Raw genomic sequence first — 16,754 nt, 5'->3', positions numbered from 1 at the left:
AAAGTATTTAGACATTGCTAAACTTACTACATACATTTCAAGGAGAAATTCCTGTAAAAGGGGTTGTTTCTGAAACAGTAAAGACTACTTTACATGTATATTTAGAAAAGTCACTGTTTTATCTTGAAAAATTATGGATAGTTTCATGTAACAATTATTATAACAAAATAAAGCCATTTTGATAAAATCTTTTGAAAGTTTTGTATTTATCTATATACTTAGGTGTTAAAAAGTTAAACTATTGAGGACATAAAATATGAAGATTGCAAGTTAGGTATTTAGGAATAAAGAAACTAAGATGAACACAATATAGCAAAAAATTAAAAATCTTTCATGTAAAAATTCCGACAGATAATTTTTGCAATCCTAAAATGTAATGTATTGGCAAAACAAATTTTATTATTTGTTAAACAACCACAAATGTGAAATGAAGTGACACATAGGACCCTGTACTCTGTGCAAAACTATGGCACAGACTTAGCTAACTCTATCCTTTTGCAACTAAGTTTTCACTACAGCAATAAAACTGTATTTAACATGTCTTATTTAGAAAAGCCTTATAGGTTAAACTATATAATTAGGCAAATAATCAAATGAAGAGAACAGAGAAAGTAGATCAGCAAATTAGAAATCAGACATTTAGAATACAGAATGTGAGTTCCTAATCCGGGATTTGTTTATACGTTATTGATCATAAGACTCTGAAGCAAAATAAAGTGGCATAAAATGCTAGATATTAAAAAGAACACTAATAACAAGAAAATGTCAGCCAATATTACTTTCATACTTTTTCCCTTTACCAGTGATTTTTTTACACACCCCAATGCCTTATTGAGTCAGTGTCATATCCTGTCTAACTGCATGATACATTTTTTTTATTTGGTTCCACGAGATGCAAGACTGACACTCTGATTTCACAGAGAAGATATGGATTCATAACAAAGGGCTTAAAATTAGGGTGTTTTTCCCCCATCAGTATTGCAATTACAGATGACACTCAGTTTTCAGAACAAAATTATCTGTAGTTTAATTTGATTCTGTAACATGTTTAGAGGTTGAAATTTAAGTTGACTGATAAAGTAACTTCTTGTGGATGAAACTTCGAAGATGAAGAGACAGATTAAACACCCAGGCCAATATCCATACAGAGCAGGTACAAATGGCAGAGATATCAGGATGGAACAGTGAAAGGGACAAGGAGCTATCCTTAAATCTCTTACTTGGGATCATACTGTCTTTACTTAACATTATGGTGGCCCCATTTTCTTGCTTATCTATTAATATATTTTTATTTTGTTCAGAAAAAATATTGTTGAGAGCACCCCATGGTAGCAGTGAAGCATATTTTTCTTCCCTGCTGATTATGAAAAGATACAAAGCAGAGGAAGGTGGAGAATGTACAGTGGGATTTTAGTGGCTCAACAGTTATGTCCTATTGCATATACAACCCTTGACCTTCAAATAGGTCAGAAAAGGACAAAGTGGGACATTCACTGAAGCCTGAAGGCCCTCCTGGTCTCTGAGCATGGAAGACCTTCTCTCTCAGTTGTCAGAGGGCTGGGAATGTTGAAAAGGCAAGAGTGAGAAGGCGGAGGAAGAGAGAATCATAAAATAAGGCACTTCCATTCTTAGTTCTTTGTTTAGATTCTGGCTTTTAGGACTCCAGGAAATTTACACTCAGTTTCTCCCTATGAATATGCCAAATTCCACTGTTAGGGAGAAGAAAAACTATACTCAAAGCCTTAATGAATCTTCTCCCTGGTTTGAATAACTTTTTTTTTTTTCTATCTTCTACACGCACTTAAAATTTGCACAGTGCTGTGGAGAATTAAGGAGAGGTCATTTTCAGAATGAGCTCATTACCACAATTTTATAAAACCTTTGCAAAGCAAGGAAAGGTGATATCATAATTTCCATGTAGTCAATGAAAATGTAGAAAGTCAGGTAGTCTTTCTCATGTTTTTCTGACCCTAATCCTGTGCATTGTGGACCCATGTCTTCTGTTTCTCTAAAAACAGGCATTTCTCAGTCCTCTTCTTGACCAAATGTTCTTCTCTGTCTCCATTTTCTGCCTTGGAGGCAGGCCTCGCTTCTTCTGAGTTCGGTTTCTGACTTTCTATATTACTGATTTGATAGCCAATAACACTATGCTTAGACAGCGCATTTAATTATTTAACTTGTCCTATACGTGTACTTACGCAGTGCAGCAAGTCTATTCATACAAGAGTGATGTCATGAGGTTACATACTTGATACATTCTGTACTTTGCAAATAAGGGTTACTTAATTGAAGAACTAGTGTGCATTGTTGCTGTACTTGATAGTCACCACAAAATAAATGAGGTTGTTAAGTGGTTTAACTAGAAACAGCCACTAAGTGGGATTTGTAAGAGCAGAAGTTAGTGCATTTCTCATTCACTCGTGAATGAAGAGAGGGAGAATATATTCAGACTCCAAAGAAGATGGAGTTGTATTTCACATTATAAACCAAACTTACAGTAAAGTTTTCTATTAAAAAAATCTTGAAGATGTCAGAAAAACCATCCTATCAATCTTTAGATAAAACACTATTCTTAAGAAATAAGACATATGCAAATACATTTGACTCTGAATATATATTTTTTTAAGTTGAGCCTTCAGGCTCTGTAAAAATGCAACTTACCGCATAAAGAGGAAGGAAATAATTATCCAAATGTCTGCATGACCAACTTTCCTACTACCGTTCATATTATACTTGTTTCAAACAATGTTCTTTTACTCATTGGATTCTCCCAAACTTCGACATTTTTCTGTTTTTTTTCCTTCACTAATTCTTCACTGAAATTCCGCATAAGAGCCATCTCCTCCAAGTGACCTCTCTTTGCTCACACATGCCTCATAGCAAACATTTTCTCACTTTGCATTCCTATAGCACTCATGCATATTATTTATATAATGGTGTGTTGTACTAGCTTAATTCTGCATCTACGTATATAAAATAAATGTGTTCTGTTTCTCCCCTACACTCCTGTGTGCTTCCCCAGAGATTCTAGTTTTGTTTGTTTTTCTTTCTTTTCTTATTCCTGGGGACTTGGGTCAGTGTTATGACTACCGGAGCCACTTTGCACATGCTTAATGGAATGAACCAATAAGGAACAACTAGATGAAAGAAGATTTGCATGGAGGAAAAAAATGCAAAAACTAAGTTAGAGCAATGAGTGTTGTTAATTATCTCAGCTCTGACTGGATTGCATTAAATGGGGAGGCTGGTAGTGAAGGATTGTTTCCTAATTCAACATGCACATCAGCAAACCAGGAAGGAGACTCTGTTTAATTTGGGATGAAGTATTGAAAGGGACGTTACTGGATGTCTACAGACAGGAAAGCCCTGCTCTATGAACTCACAAACTCTTTGTTTTGCTACGAAGAATTAGTCTTGTGGGGAAAATAAATGCAGGAGGGACGATGCTTCCACTTATATCTGGGGAGTTAAGTGTACAAACAAAATACTACTTTCCAGTCAGATTGAGTAGTTTGCAGCTCTCCTTTTTCATGAATTCATTTTAAATTGAGAGGCAATGGCAAATTACTTTTACTCCAACTACCTACCTGACATGACAAATGCATGCCTCTATGGTCAAAGTATAAAGATTAAAAAGAACAGAGAGTGCTGGATGGAGGAGTCATTTGTGTTTGCCATAAGAAAGAAAATAAAACTAATAGTATCAATCAGCCTCAACAGCATCATCAAGCATTTGTCTGTTAGTGTCCCTGTGTGAGGTCCCATGGAGAGTAAATTATGTAGCTATGACCCTTACTTATTATTAGTTTAAGATGAAAACATGCCACTGAAAGGCCTCGGTTAAATTTGCAGAGTTAAACACTGAACAAATACAAAAGGTAAAGCCCTTAAATGGAGAAGCACATTCTGAAGAATGAAGTTTGACGCCGGAACAGCGGCACTGGTAGTCTCAGTTAATGAGGTCAAGGGGAAATCGCTACCTTTCTCCCCATGAGTCAAGGAAAGTTTTATTTGTGGTTTGACACCTACTCCTTCCAGATGTCTAAGTAACTCCATGTAAGCCCGAAAGAGAACGCCCTGCAAGGATATCTGCCGATCTCAGTTGCTCACAGTGCTCGTCAGAAGATTGGTGCAAGGAACAAAACAGGAAATCTCTGCACACTCAAGGCAGTGGAAGGCTGTCTTCAGTCCGTGTGTCCTGAAAAACCTACAGCTTTGATAATCGGTCATTCTGCGGCCAGTGAAGGAAATTTTTGTAACTCACAAAAGCAATTTCTTAAGATCAAGTGGCTGAATCAATTTCATTTTAGAAGAGCATGATTGAGTCTGTATCTCCATCCTGTGTCTTCCCCCTGTGCCATGTCCCTGCCGCTGGAATGTTCTAGAACAGCTACTATCTCAATATTTCCAGATGTGAGCAGAAAATGTGCTGCTAAACAATGGATAGATGCGTGCACATAGGGTTGGTTTGTTTTTAATCAGAACAAATTCATTTGCGAGTAAAGCTCACCATCTGATCTACTTAGACGATCAAGATCACGTTATCTTTTGGGCACAACCATACCGGAAGTACGTTAACTAGTTAACTTTATCAGTTAAAAGAAGTTCCATTTCAATATAGATATATTACAGATTAGGCCAGTGTTAGCTTAATATATAAAAGACTATTCCAGTTTTCCCTTAAAAGAAAAAGAAAATCATGAGAAAATCTATTTGTGAGTGATTAGTCAAGAAAATATCAAAGTCCAAAAATACCGCATTAGAACTTCATGGATAAGAGTATTCATTTCTCAGAGAAACATAGCTTCCCCTCTTAGCTCACAGGCAACATCCTCTTATTTTGGTCCAGAATATGTGAGGAAATGAAAGCAGCAGACAGGGAAAAGACTGTATCAGGAGAAATAGATGCAATGAATGTCTCCAGATAAAAAACAATTAAGGATATTAAGTTGATTAAAGTAGATCAAAGGAAGTTAAAATAAAAGGGATCAAGATAAACAGATATTCCCAAGAACAAATAATTTGGGAGTGAGTCATGATTGCCCTGGAGGGAAGAGAGTGGGTGGGTCCATGATAGAAGACTCCACATTGCCAAATCTCAAATAAATTTGCTTCAAACTTCTCCAGATAAGTTCAAAATCTGATCTTGATGCTGATTGTTTCTCTTGAAAGTCATGCACACACACACAGTGTTTCTAAGACAAAAGGAAGCATGACATTTCCAAGTCATACAGAATGCAAGTGGTAGAAATGGGGCTAGAACTCATTATCTTATTGAGACCAATCTTTGTCTAAACTGAGAAAAATTGAGTAAACTAGCTACGAGTAGTTGATTCAGGTTTTAATATTAGTCCCTTGGCTACATAAAATTATCCCTCACTAGAGTATTTGGAGATGACTTGTGAACTATGAACCCAGTCAACTACTGATCAACACTCTCAATTTCTATCTAAAGTTTTCAGCTACCGTTAACAGTACATTCATTGCCATTGCTATTAATTATTATTTGTGAGAAGACTACTGTTGGTTAATGACCAATTACATGAACAAGTGGCTATTGTCCAAGGGAAGTGTTGAAAAAAGGTACACTGAGAAACAAGAATGATCCCTTGGATTGGATCCAAGTAGACATGGCACTACCCAGGAATATTCCTGTTCTGGTCATTGCTCTTCCTGGTCAGGAGTCCCTTCATGCACCTTGTGTTATGGCCTGGAGTCTTGATATCTGTTCCATGGAGCCTACAGTCTCTGCAGCTGGGACGTATTGTTCTACAGAGGTTTGTGCTGTACTCTACTGGTGTTAAGGTTGATTGGCCTTCGGTGTTTCAATGGGACTCAGAGGGAATTCTAGATGCTTGAGCATGATGTGGTCACATGTCCTAGAAGAAGGGGAGGGGAAATGCTACCCTATTTAGCAGAGAATAGCAGAGAACATTTGTGTGGCTGGCCAAAACATGGCAAGATGCTTGGCAAATAATTGTATCTCAGATCTGAACAATATGTTTTAAGAAAAAAGCGATTTATTCTTAATGAATTTAGAAGCTATTTATGTTTTTTATGTACTCACATCTTCTAAAGAAACATTCATTTACACTGGAAGATGTCGCAATATTGTAAATGTGCAGACCAGAGGCAGAAATGCCTAGCAATGACTTAAATGGAAATATATCTTCATCTCACTATATATTTTGTCAACTTTGCTATAAAACATTGTCTTCTATCTGCTAGAACCACATACCTGCAATCATTTAGCAAATAGCATTTTTTTTTTCTAACCACTATTTATCTGGAAATTCTTTCCTTACCAGTGCTTTAAATTTTATGTAGGTTATAAAATTTAACTAATTTGAGGTGATTACTGTATCCTCCAACTCACTTGTGATGAAATTGAAGCTTTAAAACACATAGTTAGTGGTTGGAAAAGCTGGGATTCAAACCCAGCTTTATCTTATTTCAGGATTAGTGAGAGCAAAGCCCCTATTCTAGAAGGAGTGGCAGTAGGAAGGACCATGTTGGCAGTGCCAGGACTAAATTACTCTTGACTTCTTGCAGATAATTAATGCTCCTTGTCATCATTTGACATGGCAAGGCATGTTTTTTTACCTCTCCACTCTTTACCTGTCCTCTGTTGTACTTTCTGTTTTCTCTGTTCTGCTCAATGTATGTTCCCTAGCTGTCCTGAAAGGTATAGTCACTAGCACTCATTGGCATTTTGACCAATGCTAGAAATAACTGTGAATCTAGAAATGTGATCTCCTTTTGATTAGCACTAGGGATGCAATCTCTGAGAGACAATCTTCAAGATATGAAAATAGATGAAATTTGGGCCCCTCATACCTCATACCAGGGCCTCAAGTACCTGGCTTCTTGTGAATGCCCAAGGGCCAGTAATGATTTGTAATCTCTCTAGTGATCAACTTCAGTTTACACTTTACACCTTTTTGCAAGAGATTGATTTATCAAATCCGTGGGGCTATTTGGCTCCTTTCTTGCAAAAATTAAGTTTCTGATTTAACTGATTGCTTCCCTAACGTTTCCAGAGCTGTAGCCAGAAAGCCTCAAAGAGATGTCTTCATGTTTTTGGATTTTAAACCCCTAAGACAGTACCCGACACCACAACTTGCTTGGTACATTTCGGTGACTAAATAAATCAAGTGGCAGGACATTGACTTTCAGCTCCCAGGACTGCTCTTGAATTCTTAAGACCTTGCACCTGGAGTCCTTCAATTGTCTGTTCTCCTCCAATGTGCTTACAAGTGAAATCAATGGGCTTCTTTACACTTTCCTGCATTGGCCCTCATTTCAAGGTTTTCCAATTAAAAGCAAGACACCCCACAACACAACCCTTTCTTGGTTTCATTATGGATAGCCTCACAAACTGACAAGGGGAGTCCCACTTCTTCTTTAAGAAAGCATCAACTTTTCACAGACATTTTAACTGGGTACTATTTCTACGAAAACCAAAAGTTGAGTTATTATTTTTTACATTCCATAAAAATGTACTCCTGAAGAGCTGAGGAAACATCAATATATTTATTAATATTAATCGAATATATGAGTCCTTAGGAAGAGAGAGGGAGTTTGAAGATAAATAATGAGTGAAGAGAAAGAAAGTAGGGTCTGAACCAGTAGTCACCAAATGGCAAATATCCAATGGCATATTTAGAATAAAACAGTATTAGAAAATAGTAGACAGTGTTGAATACCTCACAGCCATTTGAAAATATCATTTAGTTCTACTGTTATCATTACTATTACTTCCACTGTTGCTTTTACTGCCACTTCTAGGGCTGGTTAGCATAATGGTTTTACCATGCTAAATATTATATTCATTTTCTCATTTAATACTCTTAAGATGCATATATTATTATCTACATTTTACAAAGGAGGCTTCTGGAACTCTCCTAAGATCTCAGAAGTAGTAGGATATCAGCCTGGAATGTTTTAAACCTAGCTTTGTCAATCTTAGACGTGTGTGCTCTTTCTACTATGTCAGAAAAATTACAAAGGTGACTTATTTTTACCCTAGTTTTTACTTTGACTTCTTTTTTCCCCTCCAATTTGCTGAAATATAGGACCTCTTTTATCTACTTTTTCCTCCCAGTGGTGAATGGTATTTTAATTTTACCTTCCATCTTGTCAAAACTTAACTTCAGAGGATCTGAAATCAATTTTATCCTGTGTGTGTGTTAAAACATTCTACTCCATGTATATATTCAGATAGTGAATTAATAATTGGAAAGAACATGGGATTTAGAATTGTGAAACTTGTGTTACAAGGCCCTAAACCTCACATTATTTCTATTAAACCTCTCCTTAGCCTCAGCTCCCATATTGGTACAATAGGAACAAAAGTATTTTCTCTGCCTGCCACATGGGGCGATTGGGAGGGATACATGAAATCACACGTGTAGAAGTGATTTGTAATCGGGCAAGGATATGAGTTTTAATTTTGCATTTGCTTGCCCAAAACTTCATGGCTAATTTTGGGTTGAAAGGCTTAACTTTACCTGTTGAATTTCAGGCATTAATGAATAAGCGAGAAAAGAATCTTACATCACAAGGAGCCATTTCTGATACTTGGAATCAGAACAAGTAGCTATTTGCCTCCTCTGGTTACACAGAAGCAGAACTGTTAATGAGGCAGACCAAGAGTGCTTGGAGCAAGGACCATAGCAGCGATATCCCAATCCTCATTCCTGCCAGATGGAAAGGAGGGTGGGCTCTCTGTGGTTTAGGCTTGGGTGTCCTGAGGATTAGTGTGTTTGTGCTCCACTTCTTTGAGAAATGCTGTAAGAATACCAGTCAGCAGATAACTCTAACTGTTGAGAGGACAAGAGCAGCAGCTTCAGTTTTAAGGCCTTTTGCAAGGGTTGGGTTCAAAACCAATAAATCAGAACTGACTTTCAGAAGTATTTCTATTTCAGGATTCATCATTTTGGGGCTTCTATCCAAGAATGAATCTGGACTTTGAACATAAAAAATGTGGAGTTCATTTTCTTTGAATAAAAAGTATATGGGACAATCTACAAGATATTGTCTGCAGTATTTTGGAAATAGCCCTTAACTCTTTTGTGACAACTGGTACCAGTGCATGTGTTATGCATGCTGGAGACCCCAAGGGAGGGAAGGTGTAATAAGCAGCAATGAGACAAGCGGAAAGACACACACACACACACACACACACACACACGGAGGCAATGCTGAAACCATATGAGATAGTAATTGTGAGCACACCGTCGTTTTGTCTATTTCACTGAATTGTCACACGGCTTTTGGGATTACAACAGCGTTCATCTCAATCATAATCTGAGAACACCACCATTTATCAACAGGAAACTTTCTGCAAAGATAATTCCGAGCTTTCTAGTTCATGTCCTTCACTGAAAATCAAAATAAAGGAAGACATGTCTTTGCAAAAACGATTTGAGTCAAAGAAATGCTAAATGTTGGAAGTCTAATTTTTTAGGCTGGTTTCCTCCCCTGCTCATCGCCCTAAATGCAATTGTCCACTGTCACCTCCTTGACACCAGCATCCATTTCAGACTTATCTTTGTCTCCACAATCATCTAACACTCCTCACATCACTGAATAAATGAAGTAACCCTTTGGAAGTCCTCATAGCATGGTATAGCTCTTTTTGATCAATTTTCACAGTTGCTTTTTAAACTTGTTTGAATGCTTTTTTGGGTGTCTGTCTCTTTACTAATGTGCATGGGCCCTGATTCTGGGGAATGGCATCTGTTCTTTCTCATCTCTGCATCCACAGTGCCTCACACACCTCCTGGTACAGAGAGATTTTCAATTACAACTTGTGGAATAAGTGATGTGTAAATGAATAGATACATGAGTGATTTTTAAACATTTAAGAGTTTGGTAACACGAATTGGAAAATTTTGGTATCACATCTTTCAGTTTAATAGCTTCATATTAAAATTACCTTGACTTGCCACTTCATAAATCTATGCTTTGCATAAAAGATTGTAAGCCATCCCACTCACTGAAATACTAAATTAACAAAAGTATATTTTTATTTTAAATTCAGATTTATGAATTTTATTAAAAACAAAGTCTAATAGTGTTTTGAGATCTTTATCTAGTTTAAAACATGTTCATATTTGTTATTTTTTTTCGTAATTTCTCTTCATACTACTTATTTAAGTGAATTTTGTCAGGCAATGGACAGATTTCCTGCTTTTTGGACTCCTTGACTGCAGGATCCATAAATACATAACTTATATATTAAATACATGAAATGGGCAGACATTGACACCTTTATTAGAGAATAGATGTGTATGTTGGCACTATTTCTACAGATGTAAGAGTTACAATTGTAAAAGAAGTATCTGCATAATTGTAAAACTATAAATCTCTTATGATGACAATGGCTTTCCATGAATAACTTTCATTTATAAGGAGAAACTTTTAGACTCTCAAGATAAACACATCTGGATCAGAAATGAAAGGAAAAACATATACACTACTGTTATCAGAAAACAGGATAAGGACAGCTACACACTGCACAATTAGATTAGCAGTATTTTCTAGGCAATAAATGGTAAATGCTGGTAAAAGAGTGGGAACTTAGGAAAATTGCCCTATTGTCCACTCTCATTTCCCAGTCATCTTGACCCAATCACATTCCTTTTTGTTCTCCACCCTGCTATGTCAGCTATGTCTCCACATCCCTGCTGACTTTCCCCAAAACAGAAGCTCTCTCTCTCTCTCTCTCTCCACACACACACACACACACACACACACACACACACACACACATATATATATATATATATATATATATATATATATAAAAATAAATGGCAGCTGAAGTGTTCCTGGTAACACATAGCCTCTCTTTCCCAGGCTTTCAAATGTGTAGAGTTGAGCACACTGCGTATATTAGCAGCAGATGCCGTCTGTGAGAAAGCAGCAGTCAGTGTCAGAACACTTGGTGATTCATTAAACCAGAATGTACTTGGCTGGATAATCCCTATGAATAAGAAAGGGCACCCACAACACTATGAACTTGGTGCTGTGTCTTGTGGGAATACTAGCACTGGAACCAACTTCTCCCTCTTTCTCCACATTCAATTCTTCCTTCTAGTCTTTCAAAAAACTTCTGCCTCTACTTGTGTCCTGAAACCCCACCAACATCTGTAGTCTCTGAATTACAGGACTCAACTTTCCACTAATGGGAAACAAGGTTACCTACACTACTTGCTTAAGGTCTACTTTGTTCCACACACTTCGTATTCATGGTCTCTAATCTCCATGAATGTTCCCGGTAGACAGATTAGTTTTCTACTAACTTGTAATCATTATGGCAAATTTAGCAATTTGGAAAAACACAGAGTTATTATCATACAGTTTCTACAGGTCAAGGGTCCAGGCGTGCTTTAGCTGACCTCACTCTTCAGGGTATCACAGGACTACAATTAAGGGATCTGTTGGGCTGCAGTCTCATTTCACACTCATTGTTGGTACAACTGGGTTCCTTGCAGTTGCAGGCCTAAGACCCTCAGCCCCTACAGGCCACCCTTTCTTGTGGGCAGTTTGCAGTAGGCTGTCTGCTCCCTCAAGGCCAGAAAGGAAGAGCTTCTTCACTCAGGAAGCTCCTGGTCTCTCTGTTAAGGGATTTCACCTGATTGAGGCAGGCCCACCTTGGAAAACCCCTCTTTGGATTAATTCCAAATCAACTAACTTGAGATCTAAAATCCCTTCACTTTTGCCATACAACGTAACCTAATTACAGAGAGATGCCATCATAGCCACAGCTATGATGTGTCCTTCCCAAACACGCTCAAGGGAAAGGGATTATACAGGGCATACACACCAGGTGTTGGGAATTTGGGGGGCCATTTTAGAATTCTGTCTCCCATAGTCTACCCTCTGGACTACAAGATCCATGTCCTCTGCTTTAAAAATGCACTCACCTTTCCCAAGTCTCCTGTTATAGCAACAGTTTAGCCTTCTGGGTATGATGTGTGAAGTACCATTCCTAGGGCACAGTTCTTCTCCCTCCATGGTCCTATGATACTAAAGAAACAAAATATTTGTTCCCAACATATTATTATTATTATTATTATATGTTTAATGTACCAATCAGGAATAAGAGACCCAAGGAAATTTGAGTATCTCAGTACCCAGGAGCTAAAGCAGGCCTGCCAAACTCCAAGTTTATGTTCTTTCCACAGCTCAAGGTGCCCCTCTAGGCACACAATTTTCTCACATCATGTCTCATTTGTGATTATCATTCTTCTTCACCAACCTCAAAAAGAGAACTCAAAGCCAATGGCTATGAAACAGGATGGAAATGGCTTCCTATTAGTGTTAATGTATTGTTCATTCTTTGAATGACTATAAGAAGAAATTTATGTATACATTTTTTCTTGAGATGGAGTTTTCGTTCTTGTTGCCCAGGCTGGAGTGCAGTGGTGCCATCTCGGCTCACTGCAACCTCCACCTTCCAGGTTCCAGCAATTCTCCTACCACAGTAGCAGGGATTACAGGCGCCTGCCACCACAACTGGCTAATTTTTGTATCTTTAGTAGAGTTGGGGTTTCTCCATGTTGGCCAGGCTGGTCTCTATCTCCTGACCTCAGGTGATCCACCTGCCTCAGCTTCCCAAAGTGCTAGGGTTACAGGCATGAGCCACCGCGCCCTGCCTAGAATAAATATTTTAAATAGTGTGATGGCTTGTTACTTTCAGTATTTTACAAAAAACTTATTTTTTAACCTATTCAATAATTCTTCATGTGATCCTAGTGACTTTAATCATAATGCCACTCCTGGATTCTTCATGAACTCAGCATTTGGTTACTAAAATAAACTAGTTGAATTAGATCTCTGATAAGGCAATCAACCTGAAGGAACTTAGACTCCAAAGCATTTTGATTTATTGGTGCTAATTTAGACAGGACAATGATTATTAATAGAATTGTTATGTCTGGGTCCTTCAGCATTAGGGGTTTGTGCAAAAGGGCCACAGAAAACCCAATTTCTGGGTCTCAGTAATTTCACTGCATCTGATTGAAAATGGGACTTTAAAAGTTTTATTAATATCATTAAGAACCTCCAATGGGAACAATGTTATACATTACAAAAGTCACCTTTTAAAAACTACCATTTTCTGGGGTCTTATTTATAGAAGCTAATGCAGCATTCAGTATGTCTAAATAAAAATCTTTCTTCAAAATTCAGCACCTGTGATTATAGTCCATTGTCTATCACAACTTACACTCTACTAGTTTATACACCAGGTGTAAATTTCTTCCTTGCACTAAAGCGACAGAATTTTAGTTATAATTTAAAAACTAAGGACTGGTTTTGCACTGGTTGAACCCATGTGTTCTCTTTCAGAACTTTATAATGAAATAGAAGACTCAATAAAATGCAATCTAATGAACAAAAGAAACCTTGATATCAATTTCTTTCTCTACATAGTGAGGAATACGATTGAAAATTTTCTGGTTAGTTCTATTCGGGTATGAGTTTAAGAATATTCCACAAATGTGTGAGAGTGTGTGCATGTGAGTTTGTGAGTGTGTGTGTATACCGCGATGATACTGAGTACCTTGAATCTAATACATATTTATTTCTTTATCTTTTGGTTTGCAAACTCATACTTTTAGCTTTCTACAATATGATTATATTTAATTATCACAACTAACCTTCTTCTACAGCCATTTCATGAACTTCAGATTCCACAGTTTCTGTCATTCATTTTTCTCTTTTTAGAAAAACTGTAGGGGCAGTGACCTATTGAATAGGAAGCAATATAGGTATGGTGCCCTGGTAACTAACACTGGCAGTCACAGAATTATAATAATAAGACTTAACATTCTTTTTCTTTAGAGCCAGGGCCTATATCCTGTCTTCTCACTGACAAACAAGGAAACTTTCCTCTCTGCAGTTCCATTGGATGAAGCAAGAAAACAAGAAGTGACGTTTCCAAGGGTGGTATCCTGGACCAGGTGATAAAGCCCTGTGGGGCAGGAACTATGTCTCTTTAACCCAGTATAGAAAATATTTGGTGTACTTTGTAAACAAATAATTTAGATGATGAATGGGACTGTGCTGTTAGGAATTCGTGTCATTAGAAGATGAGGCCATGGCAGGGAAAGAGGTGAAGCTTGGCTGCCTTCATTCCTCTTCTGGAAAAATACCGGCTCCCCGACTGGTAGCAAGGGTAATGGCCAGGCGTCTTTGCAGAATAAAAGTGAAATTTATGCTGATGATTTCTCTTTACTACCAGGATGAAAATGATCGTTTTTGACGTTGTTAATATTAGTATTTTTATCCAGAGACGTTCCTATGGGACTATCACTGCCTTAGGACTTTTACAACTTATCCATAATAGAATTTGGTCAGTATGCGAGTTGAATCAAGAGATGGAAACTTTTTAGTTACTGAACCAAGGCAGATCATTCCTTAGACTTGTCGCTTCAACAGTTTTACCTGAAAATACCTGCAGATTGCTTTCCACAGCCTAGTTTGTCTCCTAATTAGCAGGATTCTCCTGCAGGCAAACACCTGTGCAATCTTACCAGCTGTTCCAGGCAGGTGAGAGAAGCCTACCTGTTCTTTGCAGGAAGACCCTCAAACCACACTCATCGTTGCTTCCACAACTTGCTATGTAGATTTGTTCTACATTGAAAGCAAAAAGTGAGATTAAGCATTCTCATCTCTTTTTTCCTGGAAAGTCAAAAGTAACACGAATAAAATGCACTGCCAGATCATTTAAAATATTAATAAGAAATCAACCACAGATTTGAGGAAATGAGTGTGTTTTTCCCATTTGATAGCTCATCAGTAAGTTGTCTTTTAAAATGTTTTTATTCTTTTTTTTTTTTTTTTTTTTTACCCTGGGAGTGTACCTCAGTGATGATAGCCATGTATAATTCATGAAGGAAAATAGATTTAAATAAGCCTGCTCAGTAGTTTGGTGTGTGAAAATTCAACAAGCTAGTTTCTTTTCACGGGCCTGCAGTCACTTTTCCTCCTACAAGCTCCCTCATTCCACATTGTATTTACTTTTTGTATTTTGGATCATAATATAATTTGTTTCCAAATGTATATTTAAAGAAGACAACTCTGAGGGACACAAGAACAGCACCACAAATGAAAAGTAGGATTGTATTTTCATGTAAATCACATTTGATAAATATTTAAATTACTTTCTTTTGCAGAATAAAAGTGTATGAATACACTTTACATTTAAGCTACAAATTATGCTGAAGGAGTTTTACCTTGTGGAGTTATTGTTCACAGCAATGTATATTAAATTTTTTCTGTTCTTACGTAATTCCTCGAGACATTTTACTGACTAAGGTCTTGCAAAGGTGAGTGAGAATTCATCTAAATTTGATAAGAGTGTTATTGCACTCAACCACTAAACGATCTTTTATTCACACTCAAAATTTTAAAGTTTGATACAGAACGAATACAAAAGTCACATTTTATTTGGGAGAGTAAGCATTATATAGACTATAACTTGCAAAAATGCTATCTAATCTCACTAATTCTGATCCTGCTAATTTGGATTTAGTAATCATTCAAAGGCAGTAAGTATACATTTAAAAAAATGATTATGGTCTGAAAGGAAGAAAATCAGTGTACCAGATCTGAGAATTTTAAATCCAAAGAACATGCAATAGTGGTAAACTAAAACTGCCATTTATTATGTGCTTATGATGTGCCAGGAATTGTAAAAACACGAGGATGCTATTTCTATTAATGTTCAAGTGTTGATGGTGGAAGTCATATTATCTGAGTTTTTCTGATGATGAAAGGACGGCTAAAGAGCTTAGGTGACTATGCCGTGATCACACAGTTACAAGTATCAATTAATCAAAACCCAAAACCCAAATCTGACTAGAAATTGTGTGCTTTTAATTAGAAACAATTTTACTATTTTCTCAATTTCTTTTCTAACAACTAAGTCCTCTATGGAAACGGACTTAATGTCTGTAGCATTTTATTAATTGATGTAGATCAATCTTGAATTATCATTTTCCTTTACTGAAATTTGCATTTGCATATCTTGGTTGGCCATGTAAAGTAACTCAAAAGTAATACAGTTGAAAAATGTGTAATTGTTCTAATCTTTACTTTTCTCTCTGTGTTTAATTAGTAAGTTCTTACCATATTGAAAATGTACCCCTGAAATTAATTTAAGAAGCAGAATGCCATTACATAATTTTCACAGTTCATCACCTTGAAAAAATCCTGCACCAGTTACCTCACATTAGGTAATTCTGCATCAAATTAGAAAAAATAAACAAAAAAAGAGAATTTTATCTGAGCACATGTAACTATACTTTCCTATCTTTAAGGCTTAGAGAGCAATTTATACTTTAATAATAAAATAAATATCTTAATTTGAATAGAGCATTATGCAATAGAATGTGTTATACAAAAACCTTAGGAATGATTGTTTTTTAATTACTTCTTTGTTTACAAAAGTAAAGTTTTTAAAACTTCATCCCTTCCAATATACCTTTTATTGATTAAGATATTGAAGTTTGGACAGAATCATTCCATCAATGAGAAAACCATGATTTTCCAATTCTTGTCATCCTTCTTTAATACAAGAAAGGCCTTTTATAAATTGAACAATTGTCACTTGTGATATCTAATGATTCTGTTTCAAAAATATCAGTACTAAATTGTGTCCAGGTACCTGTGGAGACACTTGTTAAATAATGGTGCCCTTGCCTATGTTTTTAAATAATAAGTGGATTTGTTACATTTTC

This window comes from Pongo abelii, chromosome 8 (genome assembly GCF_028885655.2).
Source record: "Pongo abelii isolate AG06213 chromosome 8, NHGRI_mPonAbe1-v2.0_pri, whole genome shotgun sequence".
Classification (NCBI taxonomy): Eukaryota; Metazoa; Chordata; class Mammalia; order Primates; family Hominidae; genus Pongo; species Pongo abelii.
The sequence above is the reverse complement of the archived record's forward strand: the minus strand, read 5'-3'. Positions refer to the sequence as shown.